Source organism: Epinephelus fuscoguttatus, linkage group LG5 (assembly GCF_011397635.1).
Source record: "Epinephelus fuscoguttatus linkage group LG5, E.fuscoguttatus.final_Chr_v1".
Lineage (NCBI taxonomy): Eukaryota > Metazoa > Chordata > Actinopteri > Perciformes > Serranidae > Epinephelus > Epinephelus fuscoguttatus.
This window is the reverse complement of record NC_064756.1, coordinates 2,056,229-2,072,735: the sequence shown is the minus strand read 5'-3', so window position 1 is coordinate 2,072,735 and position 16,507 is coordinate 2,056,229. Positions and strand designations below refer to the sequence as shown.

The following is a 16,507-nucleotide window of genomic DNA, read 5'->3' as shown; positions in this document are numbered from 1 at the left end:
AGGTTTTACAGCTGTTTAATTGAAAATACAATTATTTGTTTTCAATCAAGACATCGATGTGGCAAACCGAGAGGAAGGACTCATGAAAGTCGTCATACGTGCCTATAACTCTGAGAGCAATGCTAAAATTATTTCAAGGAAATACAACTTTTTTCCAAACAGGAAATCAGAAGAGCCACTGTATATTAAAGGGAAATGGGACAATGAAGACAGAAGGGTTCTGTCTCAGGAGGAGCATCTCAGGGTTTGCCAAATACAGTGGAAAACTTCAAGTTCCCCTGTTTGGAGGGAGAGCTGCTGGAAGAGTTTAGTGCGCTTCTTCTTAACTCCCCGACAGAAGCGACAGAACGAGCAACTCGGACTGTTGGAGGCAATGCAAGGCCGCAGATGCGAATCACTATCGTATATTTTGGTTGTGCCCTGTCCTGACTGCTTACTGGAAGAATGTCCATCAGATCTTAGAGAAGATGCTCAGATCCAATATCCCTCTCAGATCTGCAATATTCAGCAAGAGATAAACTCCAAAGGTAGGACCCTTTGACAACACTGCTGGCTGCATGTAAAAAAGCTCGTATCCCTCGATTAAAGACTGGATAGAGGTTCATCAACATTCAGAACAGAACCGGTTCCATGTTGGTGGACGATCAACACACTCTCACTGTGACCTCGTCACATGTCCACGTTTGGTCATGGACTTTCCACGTCCTCATATGACGTCCAAGGTACCCTGGGTGTGTTGGTTGTTGACGTTCTGGGACGCCGTGTCAACTTCAGCCTGTTACATGCATTGTCTGTTTTCAAAATACACTTCTGTTTTCACAGGAAATGTACAGTTTGCATACAGTCTCTTTCAAAATAAAAGCCATACGTAAGTACAACAACGGCAATTGAAAAATTTCCCCCAACAACTAACGCACGTGGTTGGGTTTAGGCAACAAAAACATGTGGTTAAATTTTGGAAAAAAGAAGTTTGGCTTTATAATCGTACAAGACACAAACACCCCTCTCTTGGACTTTCGTCACCTTAACTTTCATTCATGTCTTGCCGCGTTTCCCGACGTCGAGCACCATTAAACCATAACGACCGTGTACCATGCTGACATTAAAGGGCGGCTTTTTCTGTCAGTGTATGACGTCACAAGACACTGCTCAAGTGCCGGATTTCGACAACTTCGGAGACCGGGCTCTCAGCAGATACACAGCAACAACACTGTCAAAAACTACTTGTGGGGTTCCTCAGGGTTCTGTTCTAGATCCTCTGTATTTTTAGTGACATGCTAATATGTCATTCAAAGTTATGTTTATGAATCAAATGACAGTCACACACAGGTCCTCATGCCTTAACAACAAAACTAACGGATGAGCACCTTCAATGACGACAAAAAGAAACATTCAAGAGGAAATTTAAGCACAAAAACAAGCAAAATAAACATCTAACACATTTTATAAATTATTAGAGGCTAACATGGTAATGAACCTTCTGACTTCCCCACCCTGTCTGTAGCCAGAGGAAAGTTCTTGAACAGGTGTCTGATTTTCTTCATTCAACTGACAACGTGAATTGATGCTTTTTTCCTTCAACAACAAACGCATGTGGCTGGGTTTACATAAAAAGAACAGGGTTTGGCTTTACAGTCTTACAGGAAGTGAACACCAGCCTCCCAGGTGAAAGTTGGAGGTTGTTGGACCCATCCACCACCCCTCCTGCCAGCCCTAGTTATTTACACTCAGCTGGTCAGGACGCAGATAAAGTCTTAAAGAAGAAGAAGATGTTTCAGTTGTTTCAGTCTCGTTGGGTTTGTGGGGTCGTCTGGCTGCAGAGCTTCAGTGGTCCAGTGTGCTGTCGTCAGGTTTACGATCTCTCTTGACTGTCAGTCGTTTTTGTGTTGGTTTCAGCTGACTGCCTCTGAGCAAGGCAGCAAAAACTGCAAATTCACCAGGGGGCGTTGCTGCTGCGGGGCCGGCAACCTGACCAGTCATTAAGGCCAGGGTGTGGTGTGTGTGTGTGTGTGTGTGTGTGTGTGTGTGTGTGTGTGTGTGCTGGGGGTCTTCAGTGGGGGGGAGGAAGAGGAAAAGATGACCATATCCTGCTGCAGCTAGAAAATAAAACAAACAGGAAACAAGCAGCAGAACTCCCAGAGCTCAACGAGGAGCGAGAGGAGATGAGTAGAAACCAGTAGAGTCGCACAGAACCACAGGGAGGAGAACCCAGGAGAACCCAGGAGAACCCAGGAGAACCCAGGAGAACCTGGCAAGCAGGACGTCTAACAGAGCAGAGGAGACAGGAACCTGCAGCAGATCAGGAGAGTACAGAGCCGTAAACAGAGCTGATCTGAGGACAGTAGAACCCTCTGTGAGAACACAGCAGAGAGAAGTGCAAAGTAAGACTGCAGCTCACGGTGGAGTACGAACAACCGGCCAGCAGCTCCTGACCTGGACTCACTGACACACACACACACACACTGCGGCAGAGATGTCACACTCTTGAGGAACATTCGTGGATTAATTTCTTTATTCTACAAAAACAGAAGAAGAAGGTAAGAGCTCGTTCTTTTATCACTCTGCTCATGTCACAGACAGTTTTTATTTATTACATTTATAAGTGAGGAAAACATCATTTAATTTAGATCTTTTATCCATTTGCACTTTATATTTATGGTTGTCGACAAGGTCAGACACGCTACAGTGGTTGAAAACATTTTGGTTCAAACACACACACACACACACACACTAGCTGAAACATGTTGCAGTGATAAACGGATCCATCGACAGCGACAGACATGATGCAAAGTTAAAAACACAAACAAATGAAAACGAACTAACAGAGAAATGCTGTGACATGACAGAAGTCCTCCAGGCCTGCAGGGGGCGCTGTGAGGGGAACAGCTTCATATTGACTTCACAGCACCTTGTTTTACTTTAGAATTTGCAGTATTTTTTTTTTTTTTTGTCGCACGTTTGTTTCGCTTGCAGCCATTTTTATTTGCAGTACTTTTTTCATTTGTGTTATTTTTTCATTTACAGCTTCTTTATCATTCGTGGCATTCAGCACACTTTAAAATTTCATGGTGTTGTTTTCATTTGCAGCCTGTTATTATTTATTTATTTATTTATTTATTTATTTGCAGCAGTTTGAGTTTCTGTTGTTTCATGCTCCCCTACTGTCTTCACTGTCCTCTGCTGTCCGCTACTGTCTTCACTGTCCTTCACTGTCCTCTACTGTCCGCTACTGTCTCTACTGTCCTCTACTGTCTTTACTGTCCTCTATTGTCCTCTACTGTCTTTATTGTCTTTACTGTCCTCTGCTGTCCTCTACTGTCTTTATTGTCTTTACTGTCCTCTACTGTCCTCTACTGTCTTTACTGTCCTCTACTGTCCTCTACTGTCTTTATTGTCTTTACTGTCCTCTGCTGTCCTCTAATGTCTTCTACTGTCTCTACTGCCCTCTACTGTCTCTACTGTCCTCTTCTGCCCTCTACTGTCTCTACTGTCCTCTGCTGTCTTTATTGTGCTCTACTGTCTTAACTGTCCTCTGCTGTCCTCTAATGTCTTTACTGTCCTCTGCTGTCCTCTACTGTCTTAACTGTCCTCTGCTGTCTCTACTGTCTTTATTGTCTTTACTGTCTTCTACTGTCTTAACTGTCCTCTGCTGTCCTCTGCTGTCTTTATTGTCCTCTACTGTCTTAACTGTCCGCTGCTGTCCTCTACTGTCTTTACTGTCCTCTGTTGTTCTCTGCTGTCTTTATTGTCCTCTAGTGTCTTTACTGTGCTCTGCTGTCCTCTACTGTCCTCTCCTGTCTCTACTGTCCTCTACTGTCTCTATTGTCCTCTGCTGTCTTTACTGTCCTCTCCTGTCTCTACTGTCCTCTACTGTCTCTATTGTCCTCTTTTGTCTTTACTGTCCTCTGCTGTCTCTATTGTCCTCTACTGCCTCTATTGTCCTCTGCTGTCCTTTACTGTCTCTACTGTCCTCTGCTGTCCTTTACTGTCTTTATTGTCCTCTGTGTGTCTTCATTGCACTCTGCTCACTCACTGTGTCTCCGTCCTGATTAAAGAGAAACCTACAATAAAGACAGACACGAGGACACGTGAGGACCTGTGAGGTGAGAAGAAGACATGAGGACAGAGACACAGAGTGAATGTGTCTCTGTAAATGATGGACACAGTTTCAGTCTCATGTGAAACCAGTGACAGCAGCAGATTAACTTCTCTTTATTTCAGCGACCTGATGAAACCACAGACTCTCCCTTTTATTAATCTGCTGACTCGACTGCTCGTCTTTCTCCTCAGAGTCACTGTGGACGCTCACACAGAGTTCATCATGTCCCACTGTGGACGCTCACACGCAGTTCATCATGTCCCACTGTGGACGCTCACACACAGCACGGTGTAGAGACAGAGCCTCAGACTGTTTGAATTAAACAAACATCACAGTGAAAACAGTCAGACAGGATTGGAGGACAAACATGAGGACGTTCTTGTGTCCTCAGTGTTGGACGGCTCAGTGTAGACCAGGGGCGGATTATGAGACAATGGGCCCCTGAGCTCAGACATGTAGGAGGCCCCTGCACCTCTCCTTCATACGAGCAGGACACTGCTGGTGTTATTCACTCTGCTCTGCTTGGTTTGAATCTTACTGGTAGTTCATAGGGTAGACATATTGGTGAAACCCCTTTGGTCAAAAAAGACCGAGGCGGCCTTCCGCCACGGGAGGAGCTGTTGAAGACTTGTGGGAGGAGCTGTTGATGACTTGTGGGAGGAGCTGTTGATGACTTGTGGGAGGGGCTGTTGATGACTTGTGGGAGGGGCTGTTGATGACTTGTGGGAGGAGCTGTTGATGACTTGTGGGAGGAGCTGTTGATGACTTGTGGGAGGAGCTGTTGATGACGCTGCACGTGCGAGCCACTGGCGGTGGATAAACAGGAAACAGCTGATAGCAGGAATTAGCGAGCAGCTAGTAGCAAGAGGGAAACACAAACCTGACAGACACTGTAAAGATGAGCAACTGGGGAGACAAGGAATTGCGCGCCCTCCTTGTCCTCGCAAACGAAGAGGCCATTAACCGTCAGATGACGGGGACGGTGAAGAACGGGCCGACTTACGAGAGAATCACTGAAGGACTGACCAGCCGCGGCTTCCCTCCCACGTCACTGTTTACGTCACACGCTGAGCTACACGTTTTGTTACTTGCTCACGCCCCCCATTGCCCCGAAAAAGGCACATTCTGTATAAACAAAAGTAGGTAGGCGGCATTTTGCTGCACTCCCCGATTTTGTTTTTATACTGCCAATGCTGAAAAAAGACTGATTGGGCTTTCCTGCAAATTTGCACAACTCCTGTCTAAAAAGGGCTTGAGAAGCTCTGACGCTTTGGGTCCTGTAGGCCCCTTTAGGCCTCTGTAGACTCCTGTAGGCCTCTGCAGACTCCTGTAGGCTCCTGTAGGCTCCTGTAGGCTCCTGTAGACTCCTGTAGGCTCCTGTAGGTCCCTGTAGACCTCTGTAGACTCCTGTAGGTCCCTGTAGGCCTCTGTAGACCTCTGTAGGCCTCAGTAGGCTCCTGTAGACCTCTGTATGCCTCTGTAGACCTCTGTAGGACCCTGTAGATCTCTGTAGACCGCTGTAGACCTTTGTAGACCTCTGTAGGCCCCTGTAGATCTCTGTAGACTTATGTAGGCCTCTGTAGACTCCTGTAGGCTCCTGTAGGCCCCTTTAGGCCTCTGTAGACTCCTGTAGGCCTCTGTAGGTCCCTGTAGACCTCTGTAGACTCCTGTAGGTCCCTGTAGGCCTCTGTAGACCTCTGTAGGCCTCAGTAGGCTCCTGTAGACCTCTGTATGCCTCTGTAGACCTCTGTAGGACCCTGTAGACCTCTGTAGGACCCTGTAGATCTCTGTAGGCCGCTGTAGACCTTTGTAGACCTCTGTAGGCCCCTGTAGACCTCTGTAGGCCCCTGTAGACCTCTGTAGGTCCCTGTAGGCTCATGTGGACCTCTTTAGGCCTCTGTAGGCTCCTGTGGACCTCTCCTGTGGACCTCTGTAGGCTCATGTAGACCTCTGTAGGCCTCTGTAGGCTCCTGTAGGCCTCTGTAGACCTGCTCAGTGTTCAGTGTTCTCTCTGTATGTGTGAATCTGTGTAGATGAACAAAGTTGTGTAACGGCCCCCATGGAGCAGAGATCTGATGTGAGATCAGAGGAGCAGGAGGGAAAGTTCGTGCTGGTGGAACGATTGTTGTTGTTAGATAACAGATATCAGATGTGTCTCAGAAGTCCACTGAGATTAATGGACAAGTGATAACCTCAGAGACAGACAGGCGAGGCGGCCATGTTGGAAAACAGCCTGTTTTCTCTCCATCACATCTGAAATGATGTCATTAATTACCTGAGGTGAGGACGAACGTTTGGAGAGTGTGTGTGTGTGTGTGTGTGTGTGTGTGTGTGTGTGTGTGTTGACCTGTGTTGAAAGCGGAGTTAATGAGTATTGTGTCAGCTCTTTTGTGAGGTGTGTGTGTTTACCAGCTGACTGACCGATGACTCCCAGCTACAGGAATGTTCACACACACACACACACACACACACACACACATTGTAATAACGTCCTTGTTGAATGAAGAGTGACTTTTTTTCTCTGCCTTTGGGGAAATGATTTGGAGACAAGAAACAGGAAGTAGTTTGACATTGAAACAGAGTTGGGGTGTGACCCAGGAGGACGCTGTGATTTCTGTTGGGACGCGGCCAAAAAACAATCAGAGGTTCGTTTATAGAAAGTGCTGGAGTCAGGGGAGGTCTCTGATTAAAGCTGGAACACCTCAGACAAGAGGCGGAAAAAGGACTGTGATATTTTATTTCAGTAAAAGTAGAAATACTAAAGCATAAAAATACTCTGTCACATGTAATAGTCATGTGTTCGTCAGTTTAAAGTTGCAGCTGGTGAAGATCAACAGTAACCAGGGCTGTCAAATGATTTATTCTTTTAATTGCAATTAACCACATTTTTAAATCAATGTTCAAAACTCCATTATTTTGCATTTCCAAACAGTTTTGAAGTTCATACTAACGAGGTGAAGCGATTCTTATGTTGTTTCAAATTTGGCACAAACATCCACTTGGATTCAGTGATGAACTGATTATAATTTGGTGGTCAAAATTGAGGTCACAATGACCTTACAAAATATTTTTGTGTCTCCTTGACGCCGCCAGGTGCTGTTTCAGCGACTGGCCTCATATCAAGCTGACGTGATGTGATGTCGGTGTCTGACGCCAGAAGGCACTGACTGTTTGTTTGTTTGTTTGTTTGTTTAAAAGGATCACACGGCTCCAGTGAGAAAGTGCAGTTACTCTGATATAATGTTGATGATTCACTGACGTCCAATGATCAAGTTAATGTGACAGCATCACCACATTTCTGTTCCACTTTAGTTTCTGTCTCTGATTCATACAGGTCCTGTTTGTGTCAAACTATTGTCCCCTGAATACATAGTATACTTGAGTGGTGGTGTCTGTGTCACTCTGCAGTTACACCTCCAAACCACTGGTCGGCGGTGGAGGTTTCTGTAAAGATTCATTAAACACACATTAAACATGGCTTAATGGAGACAATGTGAAACACAAGTACACAAATCAGCTTCATTATAACTCGGAAGATTCACAGACAAAACACTTGGACACATTTTCCCCACAAATACAAAATTAGCCTAGCTGCTATATGAGAAAAGGAAAACTCCACTAGTGTGTGGAGTTTTCCTTTTCTCATATGACACCAGGAGCAACAGAAACATTTAACAAAGGTAATGTCTTCCCCATAAAACATGCTAACATTATTAGCACAAGCCTATGGCATTTTACATTGTGTAAATTAGCCGAGCCTCATATGACTGGTCACAACATGCAGACCTGAGTCTTCCACCGTGTTGACGGGTTTATCAGCACTGTAGTGACCTTCTTTGATTTAATCCAGTCCACAGGTCTGTGGTGACTTGCTCACTCGTGCCTTGCAGTCTTTGACGATGCGGCTGCCCGCTGACGTCAGTCTGATCAGCTGCTCCTGTGTGCTCAGCTCATAGGTGGAGCTCAGTGATATTTTAATTCAGTTTGACATGAGGTGCAGATTACTGCTGACTTCTCAGCTGAGTCGTCTCAGAGTTTTTTAAAGTGAAAGGAGGCGCTGAGAAGCTCAGTGAAGTCGTATTTTCCATCACTGCTGCAGCAGGAAGCAGGACGGCGCTGCAGCAGCTTGACCACAAATAAAGTTCATCAAAGAGACAAAATAACATCGTGAAGGTTCTTGGTTTTCTGCAGCAGTGTAGGTACTGGGAACACATTTCTTCTGGACCTGACGGGGCAGCGTATACGCCTTCAAGTGCCTGCTAGTCTGCTGTCATCAAAAGAGGAAGAACACTGAAGAACAACAAGTGCAGCAGCAGCGACAGCTCCGCCTCGACTTGTTGAAAAGCATTTTTCCTGATACCAACATGTTTTGTTTATTCTTCGTATATTTACACTCTGCTACAAACAGCAGCGTCCAAGATGTCCGTCAGTGTGGGTCAAAGTTTCTCCCATCAAGTCTGGTTTGAGGTCTTCTTCATCAACCTGGAGCTGACTCGTCTTGGTGCCACAGACCTCAACTGTTAAATAACCTTAAAACTGATATAAGATAATAAACTGCTTACATTTGGCTGCTGCAGGAAACTACTGCGAAACACAAGAACAAACATATTATGAGCCTAAAACGTGTCATTTGCCTGTTTTTTACCAATAAAGAGAGGCTGTAGCACGTCAGTGTCAGACCTTTCCATTTGATTCCCAGGGTCGTATAAACATCCTGAGAATCCTCTCACAGAGCTGCTAACTTAGGCTACTCATCGTGGTAAACAGTCCTAGCTTCAGAGTGATTTAGGAACGTTCTCACAGCAAGGAAGGGACAGAAACTTTTACCTCAGTGAGGAGGTGTGGTCGACCGTGTTGCTAGGTGTGATGCATTATTTTAACAGATGTGATTGGTTGTCACAGACACACCCTTTGTGAGCCTGTAAGGTGTGAGTTGTCGGTGAAGATTCTCAGTCATCCAGGTCATGGTAATTGTAAGTGCTATATCGTAGGCAACTGGAAACGTCTTCAAGAAACTCAAGCAAGTCCAAATGCGACAGACAGGCTGAAGTCATCACTGATGCACTGATGCATTTTTCCAAATATCTCAGTGTTGTGATCAGTTTTATTTCTGGTGTTATAGTTTGATTTTATTGGGTGGGAAATGTGTGTGTACCCCTGATGACATCGACCACACATATTCTCCCTGCACCATCTAATCTGTAGCATTAACTCACTGTCTTACAGTATTTGGAGAATATTTCTCCGACCTCTTTGTGTTTCCACCATTTTCTCCTCTGGTTCAGAAACTCTTAAACCTCTTAAAGTCCTCCTCCTGCTCCCAACAGTTTGTCACCTGAGGAGCTCTTTTAAGGGCTGAGATGCTCTGTGAATAACTTTTATCTTTACAAGGACTTAGTCTTAACTTTAAGGGGAAATTCTTAGAGAACGTCATCATTCTACAAATGTCCTCAGACTATTCTCACTGTTGTGTGTCGTCCAGTTCTGGCGTTATTAAAATCAGCGCTCTTCACCATTAGTGCGGACATCAGTTCAAGATGGCCGCCAGACAAACCCCATGTGCGATGAGTTGTAGAGAAAAGGAGTCTCGCTGCTGGCAACAAATAGGCAGTGACAACGTTGTTCTGGTGATCATGTAGACGTCGTACCATCGTTCAGCCACAGTTTGCATGTTTTCAACTATTTGATTTTTAACCGTGGGGATTGCAACACCAAAAGTCTTTTGTTTTTTAATGGAGACATAGAACGTTTCCAGCTGATTGTGACACCAAAATTGCTTTGTTTTAACTGAGACATTAAAAAGCCATGCAGACACATGGGAACCTTTTTCTAATGCTAGACTTTTTAACCTGACATGAACAATCTGACCTGAACCAGCAGCCTGTAAATGACACACACTATGATTCTGCAGCATCTTCATCCATCATGTCCATAAAGTCAGATCACTGAAACACTGCAGCATTAATCTTTCTTATAAAAGCTCCTCTGTTAATGACTCACCTTCAGTAAAACACTGAGAGGCTTTATGGTTTCCAAGATAAAATAAAGACGATGTTTTAAGGTTGAATAAGTCTGAACGTGGCCTCTACAGGTGATGATGATGTCACACACCATGTGCATACACTAAGTTTTATTTTCAACATGGTTTAAATGATATGTTGGTTTTATGAAGTCGAATAGAAACATTAAAAAAAAGCCTTAAAGTCCATCAGCAGCTGGACCCGCTGTTCCTGCACCGCTCTCTTTTTGATTACGAAATTTCCGACCGCTCCTGAACGCAGCATGGCATACCCTGCTGCTGGTAGTGAGTGTGTGTTGAGTGTGTGTGTGTCGAGCTGGGTGTGTGTGCAGCAGCAGCAGCAGCAGTCAGACTCAGTGACGGTGCAGAGCCGGCTGCAGCTCCGCTTCTCTCCGGGAACATCTCACTCTGTGTGTCCGCCGCTTGTGACGCTTCAGCCGGGCTTCTGCTGACAGTTTGAGCCGCTGATCCGCCGCTATGGCTCCCCGCTGTGAGTACACACACACACATACACACACACACACACACTGATGGACAGAAGCTTTAACAGCTTGTTGGAGTGATTTAAAGAGTTTTATGGACACAGATTTATTTTCAGGTTCACATCAGTTATTCATCAATAATCTGACCCACCGAGGTTTTTAGGAAGAGGAAGTCATCAGAGCTGCAAAACCACTTTAATCTCTGAAATATTAGTTTATAAAATTAGTGAAAATAGTGAAAATGACCCTTTTTATGAAGCTGCTGGTGACACCTTCAAATGTCTGTCTAAAACTCAGAGATATATGAACACAAGCTGATGAACGCTGCAGGTCTGTGACCTCAGGAGGTGAAACTGGAGTTTATTTCATGTTGTTGCTCCATGAAATAACTCTGATGATGAAGTGAGTGTCAGAATTAATTTTCTGGACTTGTCTTGTTGGCTGGATGCGAGAGCTCGTGGATGATTCCAGAATATGTTGGATTTTCTTTATGTAGTATTGTGTGTGAGTGTGATTCAGTGTGTGTGTGTGGGTCTGTGTGTGTGTGTGTGTGTGGGTCATGAGAGGTTTGAAGGTCAGAGGTCGACGCTCTGCTGCTGTAAAGTTGAACCTGTCCCGTCTGAGTTCTCCTTCAGTCAGAGACGTCTTTAAAATATTCGTCTTATTTTGTATAAAAACAGTTTGATGAGCTGAAGGTCGTGTCTCTGAGTGACTGTGACTTCTCAGTGCAGACGGTGCGTTTGATGCAGCAGGAAATGTCACAGATTAACTTGATGTATAAAGAGCAGAGTTTCTCCACCTTCAGGTCAGGACGTCAGGTGGAGTCTCCTCGTTGTGAAATGTCCTGCACTCCGTCTCACTTCCTGTTGGTATATTTATTTTGTCTTCTTGGTCTAAAGGCGGCGTTATCTCCGCCGCTGAGAAGTGAAGCCCAAACTGAGGTGCTTTAAACCTGCGTTCTTTCATGACATCCAGCAGGGGGCGACTTCTCTGGTTGTATGTTCAGAACCTGTTCCTGGGATTGCTGCAGCCTAACGTGACTGATTTAAATGCAGCTTCTCTAAAAAATGACGATGCATGTCGCAGTGTGCTCAGCGTCTCGTTATGTCTCTGTCCAGGCGATAGCTGTGGCTGGAGGCGTTATGTTTTCGGATTGTCCGTCCATCTGTCTGCCCGCACATCACTCTCGTGAACGTGATATCTCCTGAGGGAGTTTCTTCAAATTTAGCACAAATGTCCACATTGAGATCCTGTCCATACGGTTACTGTTAAAGTTTGGAAAACAATGATGTAACGCTGAAGACAATAGCAGCAGTGGCGGACGACAGGTTTGATAATGTTTTGTTTGTTTTCTAATGGAGACGTCGCTGCATTTCCAGCAGGGATTTCATTCAGGGATTTCATTCCCAGTTACGCCACCAAAAGTGTTTTGTTTTTTACCAAGATGTCACTGAGTTTCCAGGGGAGATCGTGCCACCAAAGGTAATTGTTTCTACTGAGATATTGCTGAATGTTTCGGCGGGGATTACGGCATCAAAAGTGGTTTGTTTTTTTGATTAAGACATAAGGCCTGTCTCCACCGCAGGAACTTCAGGGTAAATTTACGGGGCCGGGGCCATTGGTGCGTGTCTCCACCGCAGGAACCGCCCCCGAAGGACAGAGTTCCGGAACTTTTACAGCGGCTAAACAAGTCTCTGCCTCGGGGTAGGTACTCAGAACGGCCCCGAAAAACTCCTGGGTGGGGCTTGGGGATTACTTGGTGCTGATTGGATATACTCAAGGAGGGATGTGACGTTTTGTAATTACTGACATGGTTGTCGTAGATTAGCTGGGCTAACTGTTAGCTGTTAGCCATTAGCGGTGTCTGTAATAACTCAATAAACGGTCTGTGAATTTTTTTTTTCCAGCGGATATCTTAGTTACAACATGATTGAGCTAGCAAAGCAGTTTTGTGTTGCTATGTGTGGTATTTATTCAGTTTTGGGAAATCACGATGTCTAGAAAGCATCAGCTGACAGGGACAGCTAACAGCAGCAAAGCTAACATCAGGACGTCATCTGTTAAAAGCCTCCCGTTGTTGGATACGACATGAAACTGCTCCAGTTAGCTCAATCATGTTGTAACTAAGACATCCGCACGGACCATTTATTGAGTTATTGAGTTAGTACAGGCACCGCTAACGGCTAACGGCTAACAGCTAACAGCTAACAGCTAACTACGTCCCTACGTCGCCCCGGTCAAAATGGTCACGCAGCGATTACGTCACATACAGAGCCCATTTCCATCAAAGATTATGCCATCAAAAGTGATTGTTTTCTTCTGAGATATTGCTGAATTTTGAGCTGGGATTATGGCAACAAAAGTGGTGTCTTTTACAGAGATATCGCTCATTTTTTTTGGCGGGGATTGTACCACCAGTGGTTGTTTTTTACTGAGATACTGCTGCGTTTTCATCAGGGAATGAGCCACTGAAAGCAGGTGTTTTAGGCCCAAACCAAAAATGTAAAGTTAAAATATATCTGCTCCATAATAACGTACAAAAGTGACGTATCTGTGGTTTACAGAAACATGCGCTGCCGACATCCTTCTGAGGACTCTGACGTACTCCTGAGAGGTTCTGTGTGAATTGGACTCTCTGACCAGCGTCCAATGTCTCTGCTTTGACTGATCAGCTGGTCACATGACATTAGAGATGAGCAGAGACGGCGTGTCTGTCCACAGAGACAGTGTGTCTGTCCACAGAGGGGTTGTGTCCGTCCGGCTGCAGCGCTGCATTCACTGACACATTCTCCGAGGTTTCTACATAGTTTATAAATGTGCACTCTGCCGAGTCAGCATGAGGGAGGGTTAGGAGAATGTAGAGTGATCAAAGTGTCGCACCCTCACTCTGTCTCTGTCTCACTCTGTCTCTGTCTCACTCTATTTTATTTCTTTCCCTCCTCCTCATCCTGAATAATGAATGAATGAATCCAAACATAAAGAAAATGAAAGGATTATTAGAAGCAGCCTTCCTGCTGACTGCCACATTTTAACTTCCCGTTTGAAGTGCTTCTCTGTCTTTGACCTTTGACCTCTTTCCTGACGGTCATCTGTGATGTTGGCGACCTGCAGTGAGAGTTCATCGGACACATCACACCACGCCGCCTCAGCTGTGTCACCTTTCTTTACTGGATCTGTTCTGACAGATAAAAGAAGGTTCAGAGAAATACGACGTCACAACTGAACCAGTCGGTCACAGTCAGCTGATTCTGGATCAGGACTTTATGACAGTGTGTTAATGTTGTGTGATGGAGGTCAGAGAGCTGCAGACGTTCAGGGAATGAAACATGAAGAAGAGTTGTGTTGTGTCAAACATACAGAAGCTGGTCAGACACATCAGAGTCTCAGTACGAACCAGAGCTTCTGAACAGAAACAAAAACCTGTGGAAACTTTTATTTAAAATACAGTTTACTGATTTAAATCAGTCTGACACAAAGTTTTAGGACTTTACTGTTTGATTCTGTCGTCAGAAATTATTGAGCTTCAACAGTCCTAAAACAAACAGAATGAGTGTCAGTGATTGTTTTAATTAAACAGTAAGTACGTTGGTGCTCGATCTGTTCCTAGAGTCAATCTGATTTGTGAAACAATGTGAGAAAGAGACGTCTCTGTGTGTCTCAGACGTTGGTCAGTTAAAGTTTTACTGATCATCAGCGGTCATAAAACAGAGACTCTGAACAGCACGACACACCTTCACTGTGAGCCGACACACTTTATGACCCTCAAACAACCTTCATGTGTGACAGAGCTGCAGCAGAGACGTTCAGTTTGAGCCGTGAAGCTTCGTTATATTTCCTGTCAACACAACGTGGAAGAGTTCACACAGAGCTTTAACGTCGTTTACAACAGTTTTTGTCTGCATTTACAGCATGTTTTTGCATTTGGAGTTTGTTTCTGTCGTTACAGCACTTTATTAAGTTTATGTAAAGCATTATTTTCATTTGCAGCACTTTTTATATTAATAGCATATTTTTTGTCATTTGCAGCAACATTTTACATTCAAAGCACCTTTTGTCGTTACATTAATAATCATAATAACTTTATCTATGAGGCACAATTCATGCATTAAATGCTGAACCAATAAAAAATGAAAAGAAAAAACAGATGATAAAAACGTCTGATAAAAAAATAAAAATGAAAGATAAAGTTAAATTCAGTCAAAACTTCAGGGTAAGACAAGATAAAATAAATTTCAGGAGAGAGCGATGATAAGAACGTGTCTCAAGATCACGTTTGAAAGTTTCAGGCAGTTTTTATTTGCAGCTTGTTTCTGCTGTATTTGTTTTTGACTTCTGCACGTGCTTTTGAATCAGCCTCGTTTCTGATGCTGCAGCTCGTTCCTCCTGATGGAAATGTTTCAGGATGTTGAAGCAACTTTGCCCTCCTTGGTCAGTGTACCAGAGGACACGTCCACATCCTATTTTAAAGCAGAAAACCAGGGTTTCACTTTCTCGAAAAAGCTGATGAAATGGTTTTGTTTCTAAATTTAAACTGAACCTGAAATGAAACCAAACCCATGAATTATGGTTTATTGCAACATAGAAAGTGTTTGTAACAAAAATGAAAAACACTGCAACATCACAGAGACTTGTCCCTGTCAGTCAGATCCTCCATGAACAGGTTCAACGACCAGCTGGTGGTCAGTTTACAGGTAAACGTGCTGATGATGCAGCTTCAGGTGTGTTTATGTTCAGGTGTCGGAGCAGTTCAGCTCTGATGTCACGACTCCCTGCGAGACAAAGACACCTGCAGGAAAGTCTTTCTGTTTTTCTTGTTTCTAGTTTTTTGTGTGTCTGTGTGTTTCTTTAAATTTGACACAAACATCTTTTTGGACCGACGAATAAACTGATTAGAATTGTTTTTTGGTTGTCACATGTTTTTGGCCATAACTCAAGAATTCACACACTAATTATGACAAAACTCCAGACGTCCATTTTGAGTCAAAGATGAACTGATTACAATTTGGTGGTCAAAGGTCAAGGTCACTGTGACCTTGGGTCCATTTCATTCTCTCAAACGCCTTGAGAGAGTTTCTTCAATTTTGGAATGAACATCCATTTGGACTGAAGAATAAACTGATGGGAATTTGGTGGCCAAAGGTCAAAGGTCACTGTGACCTTGCATCCGTCTCATTTTGTGAATGTGACAACTCCAGAATGCCTTGAGGGATTTTTTTCAAATTTGCCCCAAACTGAGAATGGATTGATTGGAATGTGGGGGTCAAAAGTCAAGGTCACTGTGACCTTTTTAATCTCATTCTTACCAACATGATATTTCAAGAATGTCTTGAGGAAATTTCTTTAAATTTGGCAAAAACGTCCTCTTAGACTCCACAATGATCTGATCAGATTTTGGTTTTAAAAGGTCAAGGTCACTGTGACCTTGCATCCATCTCATTCTTGTGAGTGTGAATCTCAAGAACAGAATTTCTTTAAATTTGACACAAAGGTCCACTTGGACTGAACTTATCTTCATGGTTGAAGGTCAAAGGTCAGTGTGACCTCACAAAACGTGCTTTTGTCCATAACTGAAGAATTCATTCACTAATTCTGACCAAACTTGACACAAATGTCTAACAGGTTAAAATAATGAAGGTCAAAAGGTCAAAGGTCAGCTTGACTGTGACATCATCATGTTTTAACGTCATATCTCAGGAACAGAAGGGGAGACATTTGGTCAGATACTGAATACTGAATACAGCCACAGGGTGGACTGGTGGGCGGAGTCATACAACCACAGGGTGGACTGGTGGGCGGAGTCATACAACCACAGGGTGGACTGGTGGGCGGAGTCATACAACCACAGGGGCAGTGATTAGAGTTTTTGTTGTTGTTTTTGTTTTATTGTTGAATCTTCGCTGACAAAAT

The 16,507-nt window shown here is 44.1% G+C and overlaps 1 protein-coding gene across 2 annotated transcripts in view; it reads left to right on the top strand.

The window, feature by feature from the left end:
• Nucleotides 1-2,168: 2,168 nt before the first annotated feature.
• LOC125889521 (tumor necrosis factor alpha-induced protein 2-like) overlaps nucleotides 2,169-16,507 on the top strand; it is a 54,192-nt gene continuing 39,853 nt past the window's right edge. The window contains exon 1 of one of the 2 annotated variants that reach the window (XM_049577586.1): nucleotides 2,169-2,537. The gene's annotated coding sequence lies outside the window, so the exon portion shown is untranslated. Of the gene's footprint in view, nucleotides 2,538-10,417; nucleotides 10,609-16,507 lie in introns of those variants that run through there. The other variant, XM_049577585.1, reaches the window with a different exon arrangement.